Below are 21,687 nucleotides of genomic sequence, written 5' to 3'. Positions count from 1 at the left end.
GGGGGAGTTAAAATATCCAGCAGCCGGGAGATCGCGTAGGCCAAGACAGATTGAGTGTAAGTGTTCAGCGAAATGATCGGCAAGTCTAGGTTTGGTCTCGCCGATATATAGGAGCCCACACCGGGAACACTGGACACAGTAGATGAGGGAGGAGGAGGTCGTACATCTCTGCCTCACCTGAAAGGACTTTTGGGGTCCCAGGAAGGAGTTGAGGGAGAAGGTCTAAAGACTGCAGATGCTGGTTAATACACAAAAGGACACAAATCGCTGGAGTAACTCAGCAAGTCAAGCTGCATCTCTGGAGAACATAGATAGGTGACATTTTGGGTCAACCTTCTTCAGGCTGATTGTAACGGGCAGAAGGCGGCTGAAAAAGAAGAGAGGCGGGACGAAGCGTGGCAGGGAAGAGGTCAATGCAGGCGAGGGGAATTGTTTGATACCCCCAGCGTCGACTCAGCGATTGTTGCACTGACCGCTCGCACTCGGTCCGCCCAGGCCAACTGGATCTCCCGGTCGCGAACCATTTTAACTCCCCTTCCCATTCCCGCACTGATCTTTCGGTCCCGGGCCTCCTCCATTTGCAGAGTGAGGCCACACGCAAACTGGAGGAACAGTACCTCATGTTCTCCTTGGGTGGCTCACAACCCAATGGTATGAAAGTCGAATATTCCAATTTTAGGTAACCTCTGAGCACACACTCCCCTCTTTTCTCACCCTTCTCGCTCCTGGGTCCCATATAGATGCCCACCTATTTCTCCTCCCCCCCCCCCACACTTCACAATCCGTGACTCTTCAAACCTACACCTACAGATCTTATCTCCGGCCTTTGTTCCAATCATCTGTTCCACAACCCCCTTACCAGTGTCGACCTGCCATGCTTTTCTAGCTTTTTCCTACCCCCTTGCAATCAGTCTAAAGAAGGGTCACGACCTGAAACGTCACCTGTCCACGTTCTCCAGAGATACTGCCTGTCCTTGCTGAGTTACTCCAGCACTCTGTGTCCCATGTGTCTGTCTGTAGTTCAGTGTTTTTGGTCGTCCTGTTCAATCTTGAAATGTGCACTGACATGAGACAGATCCGATTTTGTAAATAACCTTTACACTATAAAACTTTACAGTGCAAAAATGCATACTTTACTCATGAATAACTTATGCTCCAGCGAACTCTGCAGGTAGCCTTGCGCAGGTATTGTTGGTGGTTGACAGATTGATTCAGAGTGATCTTGAAATAAGTTAATAGAGAGATGCAGCGTGTGGACTGGCCCTTCAGCCCACCGAGTCTGTGCTGACCATGAACTAAGTATGGCCTCCCCTGCTACTTCCTCTGGTAGGTGGGTGATAACATTGAGGGGAATATGGGGAAAACAGATCAATGGGAAATTAGTGGAGAATGGAATTGCTCTGTGAGTCAGCATCAACTCAATGGGCCAAATAGCCTCGTTCTATGCCACACGGAACTATAGAACATGAAAATATAGAACGGGCAATTCCATTAGTAGGAGGATGGAGTTGGCTAGGCAGACAGAAAAGTTATAGTAAAGGATTTGTCAGGACAATGGTAAGCAATTAAAGACATCTTTCATAATTCTCCAGGAAGAATTACTGAGAGACAAAAAAAAACAATAGAATAAAAAGCAATTCATTTGTGAATGGCAAAACAAGTCAATGTTTGTATAATGTTAAAAGAAACTTATAATACTATTAAGATGAAAATACAACCTTGGGGATAGAGCATGTTGCAGTGAATGATCAAAAATTGATATAAACTAAGAAGATAGATAGGAATAGACCAGCAAGAAACAATACAAAAGTTTGTAAGAACTTCTGAAAGTATTTCAAAAGGAAGAAACAACAAATGAAATTCTGAGTTCCAGAGAGGAAGGAAAATTATAATTGGAGATAATGAAATGGCTAATGACTCAAACAAATATTTTCTGCATGTTGAAACATTTAAAATTCTTAAGGGGTTGGAGAGGATAGATGCGGGAAGATTGTTCCCGATGTTGGGGAAGTCCAGAACCAGGGGTCACAGCTTAAGGATAAGGGGGAAGTCTTTTAGGACCGAGATGAGAAAACATTTCTTCACACAGAGAATGGTGAGTCTGAGGAATTCTCTGCCACAGAAGGTAGTTGAAGCCAGTTCATTGGCTATATTTAAGAGGGAGTTAGATGTGGCCCTTGTGGCTAAAGGGATCAGGGGGTATGGAGAGAAGGCAGGTACAGGTTACTGAGCTGGATGATCAGCCATGATAATGTTGAATGGCAGTGCAGGCTCGAAGGGCCGAATGGCCTACTCCTGCACCTATTTTCTATGTTTCTATGTTTACAACAATGATTTATAGTGGAGAACAAGAACAAGAAGTTTAATAGAGTCATAGAGTCATAGAGTCATAGAGTCATAGAGTGATACAGTGTGGAAACAGGCCCTTCGGCCCAACCTGCCCACCACCGGCCAACATATCCCAGCTACACTAGTCCTGGCAGCTTGTTCCATACACCCACCACCCTTTGTGTGAAAAAGTTACCCCTCAGATTCCTGGTAAATCTTTTCCCCTTCACCTTAAACCTATGTCCTCTGGTCCTCGATTCACCACTTTAAAATGTGAATAACTTAAAAATATATAACACCAGTCTTCCATTAGCACCAAAAGGACGACGGTGAGTAAGGTGGGCCTAAAATTGTCGCGCTATCGTGTTTTTGGTTTTTGGCTGTAGTTGAGGAACAAACAAACAAACAAACAAACAAGAATTTTAGTATATAGATGTAGAAAATTGTGGGTTTACTCACTTTAGTGTAATGGATTGAAGGAAGAATATTTTCTTTGAGAAGCTCGTAAATGTTGGTCTATGGTGGCCTCTTGGTGTGCAGTTGCAGTGAGAGAAAAGGAAGCCAAATGAAATCTTGACCTTAATTGCAAGGTTTCAGGAGTACAACAGTGAAGACATATTACTGCAACTGGTGATACTCCATCTGGAGTATTGCTCTCTATTTGAACTTTACATCTGAGGAAGGGATTTGTTCCGGACAGAGGCAGTGTAGATTTACTGTATTCATTCACAGCATGGAGGTCTTCACCAATGCGGAATTACTGGATTGAAGGAGAATGGGAGTCGTTCTCAATTTTAACGTAGTATTTTGAATATGTTTAGCTTTTCGTTTAGAGATTCAGTGTGGAAACAGGCTCTTTGGCCAGAAAGGTCTTGACCCGAAACGTCAGTCTGAAGAAGGGTCTCGACCCGAAACGTCACCCATTCCTTCTCTCCAGAGATGCTGCCTGACCCGCTGAGTTACTCCAGCATTTTGTGTCTACCTTTGTCCAATCAACTCCACGATGGCCAGTGTACACTAGTTCTATCCTCCACACGAGAGGCAATTTACAGAAGGTAATTCATCTACCGACCTGCACATCTTTGGAATGTGGGAGGAAAACGGAGCAGCTGGCGAAAACCCACGTGGTCACGGGAGAACCTGCAAACTCCTTACAGACAGCACCTGTAACCAGGATCAATCCCAGGGCCTCTGGACCTGTAAGGCAGCAACTTTACCTCTGCGCCACTGTGCCATTATGCTTTAACAGAGATTTCCTTTCCCTGCTGGCATATCTGGAGAAAGGTGGCACTGCCTCAGGATAAGGCATTTGGGGCGGCAATGAGGTGTTTCTTTGAGATAAAGACGAACCTTGGTAGTTCTGAGAACTGTGGATGCTCAGTTTTGAATAGCATTAAGGATAGGACTTAGAGATCTTAGAACATAACAAGAATGGCAATATATGGATTAGAAAAGAGTTTGAGGATAAACCATGAATTATTGAGAGGCCAGGCTTATTTATACAGGAGGCTTGTGGCACAGTATGGAGAACTCCCACCTGTATTGTTATGTTCTTGAATTCTGCACCCTTATCCCCCCCTCCCTCCCCCCCCCCCCCCTCCCCTCCCCTCCTCCTGTAGTTCACGTGAAGAAGGGGAGGAACCCACTGAGTCAAACACAGGTGGGAGGCAGCTTTGGAAAGGAGCAGAATGCATGGGTGATAAAGCTGAGAAATAAAGGCAAAATTGATCGGGAGTTGCAGCGAGAAATGGGAAAGAACAACAATTAAATTACACCTGGCATGTACATAGAGGCAACAAACTGAACATGTTTCCTGAGGTGTTAAATTTGCATTGATCCCATGCAACATCTAACCTTGGTACACGAGAATGTGGTTTTCAGTGGGTAAATCAAACACCATCTATCTTCTTTAATTTAAAGGAGAAATATATCAAATTACGTTGCAGACTATGCTTGCACAGAAGCAACTTCCTAATGGAGACATTACCCTGGGCCCCTTTCAATGCAGGAATCAAAGAAACGCACAGCATTGAAAGAACAGCAGTGAAAGAACTGTGGAACTCATTGCCACAGAGGCCTGCGGAGGCCTGCGGAGGCCTGCGGAGGCCAAGTCAGTGGCTATTTTTAAGGAAGAGACAGACAAATTCTTGATTAGAACGGATGTCGAGGGTTATGGGAAAAGGCAGGAAAATAGGATTAGGAGGCAGAGATCAGCCACGATAGAATGGCGGAGTAGATGCAATGGGCCGAATGGCCTAATTCTACTCCTATAACTTGTGAACTTGTGACACCCGAACGACACAGGGAACTGCAGATGTTGGTTGACAAAAATGTACCATTTCGCCCGTTAAGTCCTTGGGGGGGCCAATAAAGAAATATGTGGACAATCCTCATTTTCCAGATTTCCACCCACAGCTTCGTGGAAGATTAGGAGCCCATTCCAAGTATCTTATAAATGAGTTGTGCTTTCCTGCTTCCACCACTCATTGGGGGCAGTTCTGGACCCCACCACACTTTAGGTTAAAAACCTTTAATCAGCTTCATCAATTTTTTTGACAAGCTACCTTGGACTGTCATATGTTGAAAGACCGGAGAGGCTAGGCTTGTATACACTGGAATTTAGAAGGGTGAGATCGGATCTTATCGAAACGTATAAGATTATTAAGGGGTTGGACACGTTAGAGGCAGAAAACATGTTCCTAATGTTGGGGGAGTCCAGAACCAAGGGCCACAGTTTAAGAATAAGGGGTAGGCCATTTAGAACGGAGATGAGGAAAAACTTTTTCAGTCAGAAAGTTGTGAATCTGTGGAATTCTCTGCCTCAGAGGGCAGTGGAGGCCAATTCTCTGAATGCATTCAAGAGAGAGCTAGATTGAGCTCTTAAGGATAGCGGAGTCAGGGGGTATGGGGAGAAGGCAGGAACGGGGTACTGATTGAGAATGATCAGCCATGATCACATTGAATGGTGGTGCTGGCTCTACGCTGCACTTCCTCAATAGCAAGAATGTCCTTCCTCAGATTTGGAGACCAAAACGGCACACAGTACTCCAGGTGCGGTCTCACTAGGGCCCTGTACAACTGCAGAAGGACCTCTTTGCTCCTATACTCAACTTCTCTTGTTATGAAGGCCAACATTCCATTGGCTTTCTTCACTGCCTGCTGTACCTGCATGCTTCCTTTCAGTGACTGATGCGTTAGGACACCCAGATCTCATTGTACATCCCCTTTTCCTAACTTGATACCATTCAGCTAATACTCTGCCTTCCTATTCTTACCACCAAAGTGGATAACCTCACACTTATCCACATTAAACTGCATCTGCCATGCATCCGCCCACTCACACAACCTGTCCAAGTCACCCTGCAACCTCATAGCATCTTCCTCACAGTTTACACTACCACCCAGCTTTGTATCATCTGCAAATTTGCTAATGGTACTTTTAATCACTTCATCCAAGAACTATGCATAAAACAGCACCCACCAAGGCCTGGTGCGATTACAGCAGTTTAATGGGAACAGCAAACTCATGCCAGAGGGCCTCACCAAACCGACCAACTATGATGGTCCGATGGCTTAATCACAGTAAGATTGACTCACAGCCACAGATACATGAAAGGCCTCTTGTTTTCTTGCCACAAGCCAGTAAGTCGCAAAGGCCAATGGATATGTGTGCAGCAGTAGACATCTTCTCAGGTGGTCAGGCCTGGCGCAGAAATCCATACCTTGGAGGTTAGGTTTCACCGAATTATGATGCATGGGTTTCATTTGTGTTCTCCAAATGCCTCCACCATTGAAGATAACTGAACAAGTGCCTGCGGCGATATCACAATAACCGATCAGGGATTCATTTCTAAGTTACGTGTGAGAACTCCTGAACGATAACTGATCCTTCCATTAGAGTTGGGGTGAAAAGGGAAGAGACTTCTTTACACACACTGCTGCAGATTGCTTAAATTGGCCACCATACAAAGGGATTTAATGCTCAGTCTTTGAGCGTGGTCCTGAATGAGGCAGGTTGATATTAGACACCAAGGGAATCAGGAAACCTGGATGTAGGATGGGGAACTGGTAGGCAGCAGATGCAACCAAATGAAATGTGGGACATTTGGAGGGACATTTGAGGCTACATCTGCCCCTGCATCCTATATGTTCAAGAGACACCATGGTTGTCCTAATGTACAAACATGTTTTTACAGCGGAGTCATTGGTTAGTGATTGGAAGTGGAAATCTTCTCCCTTCCCAAGTCAAATATTCCCAGGCAATACCATTGTTTGTCCAGGTGTTGCCCGTGGAAGAGATACGTCAGCACAAAATACTCTTAGAAGTCAAGGGAAGTCACAAAATGATGGAGTAACTCAGCGGGTCGGGCAACATCCCTGGAGAACATGGACAGGTGACGTTTCGGGTCAGGACCCTTCTTCAGAGGCCTTCTGAGTTTGAAGAAGGGTCCTGGATCAACAAAGCTAGCAACCTACTAACCTATACGAATCCAGAGCACCCAGAGAAAACCCCCCCGCACAGGTCAAGGGGAGAACATACGAACTCCATACAGACAGCACCCGTAGTCAGGACCTGTTGAGTTACTCCAGCACTTTGTGTCTTTCCTTGTTAGGCCAGCGTCTGCAGTTCCTTGTTTCTACTCTCTAAAGAAGTCAAAACTGTATTGGTATTGCCCATCTAGGTCTCTATTTTGTTCTCTCTGCAAAAGTGAACACATTAGTCTTTGTATCTTGGTGGTTATAAGGGGTGCACTGACACTAAACATGGTACACCTCCTGGCAGTTGCAAGCTACAACTGAATTAGTTTTACTGTGACAATGATTGCTGGCAAGCAGGAAAATCAATTGCTTAACTGGTGATATTCCCCCAGAGCAAGATTTCTGTCAAAGTCATCTTCCCCCGTCATTATCGAGTCTCAGTGCAGGAGACAGCCAGCTATCCCAAGGGTCACCAATTGATGCTGAAGATCTCTTGCTGGCCTTCCATGGAGAATAAATGTGAACAAAGACCTCAACTCTCATCTTCAGAGTGCAAGTTACACTTGGTTAATGGCCATTCCTGGAAGCCTAAATTATTCTCGGAAGGCTCTCCCAAATGATGTTACTTTATGCATTATGGAATAAAAGCCACTGCAACAAAAAACAGAAAACGTTGACAATACTAAACTGGTCAGGCAGTTTCTGTAGGAAGAGAAACAGAGTTTATATCTGCGGTCTGAAGAAGTATCCCAACCCAAATCCTTCAGATTGCCCATTCCCTCGACAGATGCTGCCTAGCCTGTCGAGTTCCTCCAGCGCTTTGTGTTTCGAACAGAATTTAGGTTTCAGATCAAAGTTCCAAAAAAGAGTCTTTGACGTGGAGTGTGAACACTGTTTCTCTTTCCACAGATGCTGTCTGGCCCACTGACTCTTTCCAGCATTATTTTGTGTCTCCCTTTTCTATAAAAGATGACTTCAACTACTCTTCCATCTTCCAAACTAAACCCCATCCAAAATCTCATAGGCTACATTGCCTTTCTATGATTTCAATGCTTCATACAAAAATCACTTCAATTCACCATTCGCACCTTCCAACCTCACTTTGATATGTACTGGTCTTTTGATATGTGCAACTTCCAATGTTCCAGCACTGATATTCCTTGTTCCATGTATAAGCTCCTCCATGACAATGGCCCATTCCAGCCAATTCTCTGAATCAAATCCAACTGAAAGTAAGCATGCAGGTACAGCAGGCAGTGAAGAAAGCTAATGGCATGTTGGCCTTCATGACAAGAGGAGTTGAGTATAGGAGCAAAGAGGTCCTTCTGCAGCTGTACAGGGCCCTAGTGAGACCACACCTGGAGTACTGTGTGCAGTTTTAATCTCCAAATTTGAGGAAGGATATTCTTGCAATTGAGGGCGTGCAGCGTAGGTTTACTCGGTTAATTCCAGGAATGGCGGGACTGTCGTATGTTGAAAGACTGGAGGGACTAGTCTTGTATACACTGGAATTTAGAAGGATGTGAGGGGATCTTATCGAAACATATAAGATTATTAAGGGGTTGGACACGTTAGAGGCAGGAAACATGTTCCCAATGTTGGGGGAGTCCAGAACAAGGGGCCACAGTTTAAGAATAAGGGGTAGTCCATTTAGAACGGAGATGAGGGAAGACTTTTTCACTCAGAGAGTTGTAAATCTGTGGAATTCTCTGCCTCAGAAGGCAGTGGAGGCCAATTCTCTGGATGCTTTCAAGAGAGAGTTAGATAGAGCTCTTAAGGATAGTGGAGTTAGGGGGTATGGGGAGAAGGCAGGAACGGGGTACTGATTGAGAATGATTAGCTATGATCACATTGAATGGCGGTGCTGGCTCGAAGGGTCGAATGGCCTACTCCTGGACCTATTGTTTATTGTCTATTGTCTATGGTAGGGCTATCAAAACCAAACAGGCAAACAAGGCAAGAAACGTTCAGTACGTGGCCAACAGTACTAAAATTGTATTGTGCTTTCCACCTCTCTCTTCTGGGGCCAAGGGAGAGCAATTTTCATAACACTATGTGCAAGGTGTTTGTAATAGTAAATGTGTGTAAGATGAAGAGACTGCCGCTTATTGTTAGCATGTTATCCTGCCAGCACAGAAGCTCTTAAAACTGTGGTTTGGAACAGGTATTGGATTTAATAGTTCAATGGTTCAACAGTCCTTTATTGTCATGTGTACCGAGGTACAATGGAATTTGATTTACCCAAACTTATATGCTAGATTTAAGGCAAATATGCTAAAATTTAAATTATTTTATCTTTACTTAGTTCCAAACTTAAAATAATGAGCACATTTTTAAAAAGTTTTTAACTGATGCAATGTGCTTTGGGATGTTCGAAGGTAATAAAAAGGTGTTTGTTAAACAATAATAAATATTATACATGCAGAGAACACTTATAACATAGTACAATAGTAACACATTAAAATGATGCAACCTATCTGGAAATATGAGAATTTTAAAACCAAGCAATAGACAATAGACAATAGACAATAGGTGCAGGAGGAGGCCATTCGGCCCTTCGAGCTAGCACCGCCATTCAATGTGATCATGGCTGATCATTCTCAATCAGTACCCCGTTCCTGCCTTCTCCCCATACCCTCTGACTCCGCTATCCTTAAGAGCTCTATCTAGCTCTCTCTTGAATGTATTCAGAGAATTGGCCTCCATTGCCTTCTGAGGCAGAGAATTCCACAGATTCACAACTCTCTGAAAAGGTTTTTCCTCATCTCAGTAGTAAATTAACAGAGAATAATTTAGATCACAGGACCCATGTGTTATCAGGAACTGGTTGTAATATAACATGCCCACACTGTGGCCTTTCTGGTAAAGCTTCTGTCTTATAGCTTCAATGTTATGAGTTCACTCCTGCCTTCTAGTACTGTCTGATTGGAGTTTGCATGTTCTCACCTCAGTGCGTGGGCCTCTCCTGGGTGCTTCAGTTTCCTCCTGAACAGATGTGAGGATCGACAGAATTTGCTGGAGTAACTCAGCGGGACAGGCAGCATCTCTGGATAGAAGGAATGGGTGACGTTTCGGGTCGAGACCCTTCTTCAAACTGAGTCAGGGGAGAGGGTGATACAGAGATAATGAAATGTAAGGTGTGAAAACATGATTGAATGGCGGAGTAGACTTGATGAGCCAAACGGCTTAATTTTGCTCCGAGAACATGAACTTGTGAAGCTAATGGCATGGTTAATGGAATATGAGTCTAGGCAGGCTGCCCTTCTTTAATTGGCATGGATAATGTGGGCCACGTAGCCTCCTTTGACATTGTCCAATTTTTCCTCATTCTAAATATGACTGGAAGGTTGTGGACAATCGTGATGGGTTTATGATTGCTGCCAGAGGGAGGGATGGGGTTGGTCACCAGAGAACAGAGATTGAGACAGGATCTGAAGAAATTGGCTCTGCAGTACTTAGCCGTAAGAAATGTCTGCTCATTCTGTGTTGTGCATCGGACAAGCGGTCTGACTTGAGGAAATGGAATGAGAATTGGCAGAGAGAGACCAAGCTCAATATCATCAGGACATTCTGAGACATAGAAACACACGGCACGGAAATGGGCCCTTAGGGATCACCTCATCCCCATCCAATACTAATTATACTAATTCCATTTGCCCACGTCAGGAATGTAGCCCTCTACCCCCGTCCCATCTGTCCAAATGTCTTTTAAACCTGGTACCAGTATCTGCCTCCACCACCTCACCACCTCTGGCAGCTCGTTACAAATATTCATTCTCTTCTGTGCAGAAAAACGTACCCCTCTGAAATTTCTCTCCTCTCACCTTAAACCCGTGTCCTCTAGTTCTAAACTCCCATGTCCAGGGAAAAAGACTATCTCTCCTATGATGCCCCTCTTAATTTTATAAACCGATATATGGTCGCCCCTCAGCCACCTGCATCCCATGTGGCGATAAACACAGCCAATCCAACCTCTCCTTTTAATTATAGACATGAATGGCAAATCTGCATTCTCTCAATTACTACTACATTACTCTTGCAGCATGGCAACTGGAACTGTACTCATTAGTAAGATAGCAACACATTAAAATGATGCAACCTATCTGGAAATGTGAGAATTTTAAAACTAAGCAGTAAATTAACAGGGAGCCAATTTAGATCACAGGACCAATGTGTTAATGGGAACTGGTGTGTAAAGTAACATGCCCACACAATGGCCTTTCTGGTAAAGCTTCTGTCTTACAGCTTGAATGGTATGAGTTTACTCCTGACTTCTAGTACTGTCTGTTTGTACTCAATACTCTGTCAGGTCTAACTCTGTCAGGTCTGAGGAAAGACATTCTAGCCTTAGAGGGAGTACAGAGAAGGTTCACCAGATTGATCCCTGGGATGGCAGGACTTTCATATGAAGAAAGACTGGATAGACTAGGCTTGTACTCGCTGGAATTTAGAAGACTGAGGGGGGATCTTATAGAAACATATAAAATTCTTAAGGGGTTGGAGAGGCTAGATGCGGGAAGATTGTTCCCGATGTTGGGGAAGTCCAGAACCAGGGGTCACAGCTTAAGGATAAGGGGGAAGTCTTTTAGGACCAAGATGAGAAAACATTTCTTCACACAGAGAGTGGTGAATCTGTGGAATTCTCTGCCACAGAAGGTAGTTGAGGCCAGTTCATTGGCTATATTTAAGAGGGAGTTAGATGTGGCCCTTGTGGATAAAGGGATCAGGGGGTATGGAGAGAAGGCAGGTACAGGTTACTGAGCTGGATGATCAGCCATGATCATATTGAATGGCTGTGCAGGCTCGAAGGGCCGAATGGCCTACTCCTGCACTTATTTTCTATGTTTCTATGTTTCTAATGTTTTGTGCAAATGCAACATGATGTTCCAGTCTGATGTTCCACGATGTCCTAGTTTGAAGAAGGGTCCTGATCTGAATCATCACCTATCCATGCCCTCCACAGATGCTGCCTGACCAGCTGAGTTACTCCAGCACTTTGTATTTGGCTAATGATGTCCCAACTCCAATACACAATGCCTCAAACTGTGAAAGCAAGCACATCAAATGTCTTCTTGACCGAATTATCCACTTGTGCCGCCACTTTCAGAAAGCTAGCGACTTCATCATATCATATATATACAGCCGGAAACAGGCCTTTTCGGTCCACCAAGTCCGTGCCGCCCAGCGATCCCCGCACATTAACACTATCCTACACCCACTAGGGACAATTTTTTTTACATTTACCCAGCCAATTTACCTACATACCTGTACGTCTTTGGAGTGTGGGTGGAAACCGAAGATCTCGGAGAAAACCCACGCAGGTCACGGGGAGAACGTACAAACTCCTTACAGTACAGCACCCGTAGTCAGGATCGAACCTGAGTCTCCGGCGCTGCATTCGCTGTAAAGCAGCAACTCTACCGCTGCGCTACCGTGCCCCAAGATCCATTTGTACATCAATGTTCCACTTACTTCATGTGCCCTGCCACACCTTGACCTTTAAAAGTGCATTGCCTTGCCCTTGTCTGGATTACATTTCACGGTGTTAAATGGCACTGTACATCTAAGGAGGGTGACACGGTGGCGCAGCGGTAAAGTTGCTGCCTTACAGCTTGAGAGACACAGGTTCGATCCTGATTACAGGTGCTGTTTTACGTGCGTTCTCCTTGTGACCAGGTGGGTTTTCTCCAGGTGCCCTGGTTTCCTCCCACACTCCAAGGGACGTGCAGATTTGTAGGTTAATTGGCTTCGGTAAAAATTGTAAATTGTCCCTAGTGTGTAGGATAATGTTAGTATGTTAGTATACGGGAATTGCAGGTCAGTGCGGACTGGGTAGGCCAAAGAGCCCGTTTCCACGCTGTATCCCTAAACTGGTCTAAGTTAAACTAAAAATAGGAGGGACCGAGGGTAGTTGCTCAAAGATCACAGTGCAGAAGAGAACAGGACCTTCCCAAGCGATTTTCTGGTTCTGATAAGAACGAGGGAAGATGAGAGGAGTCTAATCCAGCTGGCATTTGTGGAGATGTGATGGAGGAGGATTGTGTGGTCAACTCTGTCAAACACTACAAAAGGCCGAGATGGACAATGAGTGATGGTTCCAGAGGGTTTTCCTGTAACGTTGTACTGGCACCTCTAAAACGTCAAACGCATTATTTAATAAACACATGGGTGTTTATTAATCATGTGTGGTGGCACCTTTTTGTGTACAAGAAAAACACTAGCTCGATGAATTATATCACAGTCACATTGGGTGCAGTTGGCGACTTTAATGTTTAAAACTTTCTATCCATCAGGGAAGAAATATTCCAAATTATACCTCACGCTTCTGTTAGCTCATGTGCTTAGCCTTGATTATTAATGAAGGCCTCATTCACGTAGCCTTTTATCATCTCTTAGCAACGTCTCAAATCACATTGTGTGACTGACAATGATCAGTTTTGTGCTCCTATGATGCATCGAAAGATCATCAATGAACCCAAGGAGGATGTCTACGCCTGACAATGGTCGCTGATGTTGCGAAAGTCACTTACGACAAGACATTAGCATTTTTACTTTTCTTAATTTATGCCTACATATCAAATGGCTGTTAGGATCACACATCTGACAACCTAAAATATCTATTTAGGTATTTAATACATTTCCATGGTTTTGTTTTAATAAGAGACTGAAATGGGATGCGTGAAAAAACGTGAAAGATGATTTCTATACTGTTAACAGCAATCAACAAAATGCATTGAACTGTGAACTGATTGCAATAAATTTGATTTTAAAATGCTTGAGTTTGCAGGGATGAAATGTAATGGAATTGTTTTGTCAGTTTCAAAGGCACTGATCATCTATCTCTGACTTGCCGAGTGGATGGCTGTGGGCGTAAAGGGTTCCAGGGTATGGACTAAGAACTTTGGATCTCTCCTCATTAAGAGATGCCAGTGAACTCCAGTTGCAATCAAGTGCTCTGCCTCCCGAACAGCTTTAATAAGTTTGCAAAGGGTCACCAATATATTAATAAAAAATATGCTGCTTCACAATCAACTTTAACGAGCAGTGCCATTGACATGCTTACTACAAATTACTTCAGTGGGTTTAGTGCTACACTGTGTAAGTTAGCTTACAAAAGGTCAGAGTATTAATTTTGACAACTGCCATTTGAACGAGATGAGGGATACTCACATCACTATTATTTACAGTTCATGTTTCCTGATAGCTAATCTCCATCCTCATGCACATAAGACACAAATAATGAAAAAGAATTACAATCTCGAGGCATTGTCCAGTATCGGATGTCATCTAGCATTTCTCGATGCGCTTTGAACCCCGAATTATTGCACGAAATTGAGAGTGAGATGCAATCCAATAGATTATGGTGCATCTTGCATGTATTCAATTTAAAACTGAGGTGAGAAGAAACCTTTTCACCCAGAGAGTTGTGAATTTGTGGAATTCTCTGCTACAGAAGGCAGTGGAGGCCAATTCACTGGATGAATTTAAAAGAGAGTTAGACAGAGCTTTAGGGGCAAGTGGAATCAAGGGATATGGGGAGAAGGCAGGCATGGGTAACTGATTGTGGATAATCAGCCATGATCACAATGAATGGCGGTGCAGGCTGGAAGGGCCAAATGGCCTCCTCCTGCACCTATTGGCTATGTTTCTATGTTTCTATGTTTAATCGTATACCACGATGCCTGTCAATTGCACAGCCCAAAACTCACAGGACTTTGGGAAACATTTCTACATATGTTCTTTAAATAGATCACCAATCATTTGCATTTTGTTGGAGTAGAGTTTGTTGATTGTAGCCAGAAGGTAATACGTGATAGGAGCAGAATTAGGCCATTCAGCCCATCAGGCTTACTTTGTCCTTCAATCATGGCTGAAATATCTCTCCCTCCTAATCCCATTCTCCTGCCTCCCCATAACCCCTGACCCATATTAATCAAGAATCTATCTATACTGCCTTAAAAATATCAATTGACTTGACATAGATTCATAGAGCCAGGAAATCATACACTGTGGAAACAGGCCCTTTGGCCCAAATTGCCCACATGTCCCATCTAATCAATATGTCCCATCTAACCTAGTCCCTCCTGCCTGTGCTTGGTCCATATCCCTCCAAACCTGTCCTATTCATGTACCTGTCTAACTGTTTCTTAAACAATAGATTAGTCCCAGCCTCAACTACCTCCTCTGGCAGCTTGTTCCATACACCCACCACCCTTTGTATGAAAAGGTAATCCCTCGGATTCCTATGAAATCTTTTCCCCTTCACCTTGAACCTATATCCTCTGCTCCTCAATACCCCTACTCTGGGCAAGAGACTCTGTGCATCTACCCGATCTATTCCTCTCATGATTTTGTACACCCTTCATCCTCCTTGCTCCATGGAATAGAGATCCAGCCTACTCAACCTCTCCCAAAAACTCACACCCTCTAGTCCTGGCAACATCCTCATAATTTATTTTCTGAACCCTTTCAAGCTTGGCAATATCTTTCCTCCAACATGGTGCCCAGAAATGAACACAATATTCTAAATCCAGTCTCACCAACATCTTATACAACTGCAACATGACCCCCCAACTTCTATAGAATCTGACTGATGAAGGCCAAAGTGCCAAAAACCTTTTTGACCACCTTATCTACCAGCGACTGGACCTTCAAGGAACCATGCACCTGTACACCTACACCAAATGTGTAAGAAGGAACTGCAAATGCTGGTTTAAACCGAAGACAGACACAAAATGCTGGAGTAACTCCACGGGACAGGCAGCATCTCTGGACAGAAGGAATGGGTGATGTCTCGGGTCGAGATCCTTCAAGGGTATGTTCTCATTCAAATCATTGATCTAGATGCCAAACGGTAATGGGCCTATAGCATCTTCTGTTTTCGCTGTAAAGGCATTTTTGGAATTGTGCATTTGCACGACAGGATATCAACTGGAGGGCAACAGGAATCACAGAGCAGTGAGAGAGGGTCTCACAGAACTCCTGTCAGTGAAAGCAGGAGGACTTCTTCAAAGTAGGCATGTTGTGGCGATTTCTCCTGAACCTGCACCATTTAACAGGGACAAATCAGGTTTCTTGCGTTAACCTGAACAGCACTGAAGACACAGGTTGCATCTTGCTATTACAGGTGTTCCTCAGCTTCCGATGAGGTTCCCTTCCGAGAAACCCATCGGAAACCGAAAGTACTGCAAGTGGAAGTGCATTGTAACACACGCGATCACGTGGCCGGAAGCGAGCGGTGGCTTGCTACGGGTCGTTGCCGTTTACACCATCGCAAAGTCGAACTATCGCAAGTCGAAACATCGTAAGCCGGGGAGCACCTGTAAATGTAGCTCAAAAAATGGTGGAACTTTAACTGAGTTGGTTCGACGCACTCCTAATATCAGTCTGAAGAAGGGTCCTGACCCGAAACGTCTCCCATTCCTTCTCTCCAGAGATGCTGCCTGTCCCGCTGTGTTACTCCAGCATTTTGTGGAGTCTATCTTCGGTTTAAACCAGCATCTGCAGTTCCTTCCTACACCCCTAACATTATCATCCCCCTCGCCAAGTAACTGAACTTCACTGCAATCAATAGTGACGCCATGCCTACAGTATGTTTTTTGCGCAAAATGGAAGGAAACAAATTGTCAACCTTCTCCCCACCATGAAGAGAAGCCGAGTGTTGCTCGACCCGAAACGTCGCCCGTTCCTTCTCTCCTGACATGCTGCCTGACCCGCTGAGTTACTCCAGCATTTTGTGATAGCCTCGTCTTGCTCCATCTTGATTGAAGGGCAACCATCACACAGCTACACAAATAACTTCCAATCAACGCAACACTCAGCTGGAAATATATCTCCATGGAAATATGTCCATGATTATGTGAATGCTGGAGCAGACCCACAATAGCACAGTTGGAGTTCTCTCATTACTCGCATTTTGCAGATTAGGAAAGTACTTCTCATCACTGTCAGCGGCTAATCGCCCATCAGCCAACAGGGCACAGGAACAACTAGAGGCCCGGGTTTCCATGGTGATATTGCCATGTTGCCACCCTTCTGCTGCAGACTTCTCTTCTTCAAAGAGCATGGAAACCAGAACCTTTCTCTAACTGAGTCCCGCCTATTGGTGGGGCTGATAGTGCTAGTGCCTCATAACTCCAGTGACCGAGTTTGATTCTTAGTTTAGAGATACAGCGCGGAAACAGGCCCTTTCGGCCCACCGGGTCCGTGCCGACCAGCGATCCCCACACATTAACACTATCCTACACCCACTAGGGACAATTTTTACATTTACCAAGCCAATTAACCTACAAACCTGTACTTCTTTGGAGTGTGGGAGGAAACCGAAGATCTCGGAGGAAAACCCACGCAGGTCACGGGGAGAACGTACAAACTCCGTACAGACAGCACCCGTGGTCGGGATCGAACCCGGCGTTGTATTTGCTGTAAGGCAGCAACTCTACCGCTGTGCCACCATGCTGCCTCTGGCACTAAACGTGTGGTAGGCATGTTCCCCTTGTGACTGCACTAGTTTCTTCCAGCAGCTCCAATTTCAATCCATATCCCAAAGATGCGTGGGGCGGTAGGTTTTTTTGGCCACGGTAAATTGCTCCTGACGTCAGTGAGTAATAGAATTTGGAGTGGACCGAATTGGTGGGAATATGAGAAAATACATGGGGTTGTCCTAGGGTGAGGGTGAATGGGTGCTGGATGGTTGGCGTGGACTCAGTGTGCCATCTATAGCTTTATATTCTCTCTATTCCTCAAAACTTTATTTGGCCTTCCCACTTATGGTGTATGTTCGATCTCACAAAGTTCATAATTGGACTTATTAGGATTAAATATCATCCACCATTACTCTGTCCCGTTTACCAGCTGATCAATATTGTTCTTCAATCTAAAACTATCTTCCCACCAGGGTGGTAGAGTGGTGCAGCTGTAGACTTCTCTCCTTACAGCGCCAGAGATCCGGGTCGATCCTGACTACAGGTGCAGCTGTCTGTGCAGAGTTTTTACGCTCTCCCCGTGACCGCGTGGGTTTTCTTCGGGTGCTCCGGTTTCCTTCAACACTCCAAAGATGTAGAGATTTGCAGGTTGATTGGCTTTAGCAAAATTGTAAATTGTCCCAATTGTGCAGGTGGTCGCTGATCGGCATGGACTCGGTGGGCTGAAGGGCCTTATTCCTCACTGGATCTCCAAACCAAACTAAACAAACAATACCGCCAATAATGTTTCCACAATGTATATGTTTTTAGCAGCCATCTTCTATTTGATGGAAACCCTCATTGAAAAAGATTAATTCTTCTATGAAAGAGGCAAGGAAAAAAGTACGGGGGAGCGTTTTGTCGGTATTCCACTAGGGAACTTTAGGCTGGGACAGCTTTGATAGCTTGGCGAAACATGCTGCAACTTTTACCTCTCATCTACAGCGAATACCCAGAATGCACCGGATGGCCTCCGTATATTTTAAGGCACAATGCTTAATTTTTGATAAGACTGTGAATGCCCGCAACACAACACAACACAACACAACACATGAAGAGGCTTTGTGCAGAAGTGATGAGTGCTGTCCACTGCAGTGCGAGGCAGAATTTACAAATCCTGCTGTCTTTTTATCCTTTCAAATACAGGCGCAGCAAGATCCAAAACGATCAACCAGGACAGCCTGTAATGACTATAATTCTTCTTTGTTTGCTGAACTCCGAGGATCGTCAGCAAGCTTCAGTCAGGATTATAAATGTGTTCTTGGAGAAGAAGAGGTCGGAAGTCCGATGGGGAATGTGTTGCATCAACTGGGTCATCAAATAACATGGCAGATCTGACCATGTCAGCACTGTCTAGTTCACTGCCTTTTGCCTTATATAAGTCAAATGTTGAAGCGTCAGGAGTTGAGAATAGAGTTGGCAAGGAAACAAATTCCTGCAAAACTGACCGAAACAGGCAGGGACAGACGCCAGCAATGAAGTTAAAACAAACAAAAAATTCTGTACAGCACCTTAACGTCATACAGTGTGGAAACTGGCCCTTCGGCCCAACCTGTCTATACTGGCCAACATGTCCCAACTACACTAGTTGCACCTGCCCCGCGTGCTTGGTCCATATCCCTCCAAACCTGTCCTATCCATGTATTTGACTAACGGTTTCGTAAACGTTGGAATAGTCCCAGCCTCAACTACCTCCTCTGGCACCCACCCACCCTTTGTATGAAAACGTTACCCCTCAGATTCCTATTAAATCTTTTCCCCTTCACCTTAAACCTATATCCTCTGGTTCTCGATTCACCTACTCTGGGCAAGAGACTCTGTGCATCTACCAGATCTTTTCCTATCATGATTTTATACACCTCTATGAGATCACCCCTCATCCTCTAGTCCAAGGACTAGAGTCCCAGCCTCTCCTTATAACGCAGACCCTCTCGTCCTGGCAATATCATGAAATATGTCATATCATGTCATATGTCGAAAGACTGGGGCGACTAGGCTCGTATACACTGGAATTTAGAAGGATGAGAGGGGATCTTATCGAAACGTATAAGATTATTAAGGGGTTGGACACGTTAGAGGCAGGAAACATGTTCGCAATGTTGGGGGAGTCCAGAACAAGGGGCCACAGTTTAAGAATAAGGGGTAGGCCATTTAGAACTGAGATGAGGAAAAACTTTTTCAGTCAGAGAGTTGTGAATCTGTGGAATTCTCTGCCTCAGAAGGCAGTGGAGGCCAATTTCTCTGAATGCATTCAAGAGAGAGCTGGATAGAGCTCTTAAAGATAGCGGAGTTAGGGGGTATGGGGAGAAGGCAGGAACGGGGTACTGATTGAGAATGATCGGCCATGATCACATTGAATGGCAGTGCTGGCTCGAAGGGCCGAATGGCCTCCTCCTGCACCTATTGTCTATTGTCTATAATATCCTCGTAAATCTTCTCTGTGCCCTTTCCAGCTTCACCCTATCACACAATAGCATTCACATGGTAAAATTAATCAGAAATGTGGTGTCTGAAACAGGGGAAATCATTTTACATGCAGCAAGATTTCATCAAATTAGAAAAATAAATATCCAATCAGCCTTTCTTGTGTTATCAGGTTAGGAAGAAGTCAAACGTCCTGATCCCTGGGGTCTTTAGCTTCACGGAAAGAGCAGTGAGGGGCTTCTATTTAAATATGCCAGCAGATGTAGGCAGGAGAGACTGCAGATGTGGGAATCTGGAGCAAGAAAAAAGAACTTCTGGAAGAACCCAGTGGTCAAGCAGTCTCTGTGGAGAAAAACAAATGGTCGACATTTCAGGTCAAGACCCTGCATTAGGACTGAATGTGTTGAGGGAAGATGGACATTGTAAAGAGGTGAGAGGGAAGCGGAAGTGGCGGCGCCTAACGGCTGCGGCTCGCTAGCAGTCTGTTCGTCTTTTTTCCTTTTTTTTTTTGTTGTGTGTCGGTGTTGGGATGGTTTTTGTTTTTTTTTGGTTGTGTATGTGTGGGGGGTGGTGGTGTGGGTGGTGTGGGTGGGGGGGCGGCGGGGGGGGGGGTGGGGGAAACCTTTCTCTTTTAGGTCTCTTCCTCACGGCGCGGGGTGCGGCTCGGCCGCGGGGCCTAACATCGCCCGGTGCGGCTCGGCCGTTGGACTTAATAGTGCCCGGTGCGGCTCGGCCGCAGGACTTTTCATCGCCCGGTGCGGCTCGGCCGCGGGACTTTACATCGCTGGTGCGGCTCGGCCACTGGACTTAACAGTGCCCGGTGCGGCTCGGCCGCGGGGCCTAACATGGCCCGGTGCGGCTCGGCCGCGGGGCTTAACATCGCCCGGTGCGGCTCGGCCGCGGGGCTTAACATCGCCCGGTGCAGCTCAGCCGCGGGACTTTTCATCGCTGGTGCGGCTCGGCCGCGGGACTTAACATCGCCCGGTGCCGCTCGGCCGCGGGGCTTTACATCGCTGGTGCGGCTCGGCCGCGGGACTTTTCATCGCTGGTGCGGCTCGGCCGTTGGACTTAACATCGCCCGGTGCGGCTCGGCCGTGGGACTTAGCTGCGCAAGGCTCAATCGCGGGGCTTTCCATCGCCCGGCTCGGCCGCGAGACGTTTCAGCGCCCGGTGCGACTCGGCCGCGGGGACTTCCACCCCCTTGCGGGGACTGTGCGGGTCGGTCGGGGACGAGCTGTCTGTCCGTGGGCGTGGGGAAGAGAGTGGAAGTTTTGTTGCCTCCATCACAGTGAGGGGGTGTTTGGAGTCACTGTGATGGACGTTTGTGTTGGGGTTATGTGTCTTGTGTTCTTTTTTGTATGACTGCTATGTAGTTTCGTTCGGTACCTTGGTACTGAACTGTTGAACTGTTGGGAGGGGTGAGATAGGGGCTGGTACGCGATAGGTAGACACATACTTAAATTCTGATATTTAAATTTAATTATATTTTAATCTTCAGATTTGGATGGCTGGCGATTTGATTTTTTGCTTGTAGAATTGAATTCAAACAGGCCAGAGAGTTCAATGGCAAGTAGAATAAAATTAATTAATAACAACAAACACTGATATGGAAAGACATGGAGTAACTCAGCAGGTCAGGCAGCATCCCTTGAGAACATGGATAGCTGATGTTTCTGGTCAGGGTCCTTCTTCAGACTCTTCAGACCCTTCTTCATGAGTCTGATGAAGGGTCTCGACCCGATACTTCACCTATCTATGTTCTCCAGGGATGCTGCCTGACCTGCTGAGTAACTCCAGCACTTTGTGTCCTTTTGTTTATTAGCCCGCATCTGCAGTTCTTTAAAGGATAAGATTTAGGTCAGGTACGAGACGCATTTCCCCCCAGAGAACTACAATGGAATTTCTTTAGGCCCAGTTCTTCTATCCTTAGAGGGAGTACTGAGAAGGTTCGCCAGATTGATCCCTGGGATGGCAGGATTTTCATATGAAGAAA

The sequence above is a fragment of the Rhinoraja longicauda genome, chromosome 36 (assembly GCF_053455715.1).
Source record: "Rhinoraja longicauda isolate Sanriku21f chromosome 36, sRhiLon1.1, whole genome shotgun sequence".
NCBI lineage: Eukaryota > Metazoa > Chordata > Chondrichthyes > Rajiformes > Arhynchobatidae > Rhinoraja > Rhinoraja longicauda.
The sequence above is the reverse complement of the archived record's forward strand: the minus strand, read 5'-3'. Positions refer to the sequence as shown.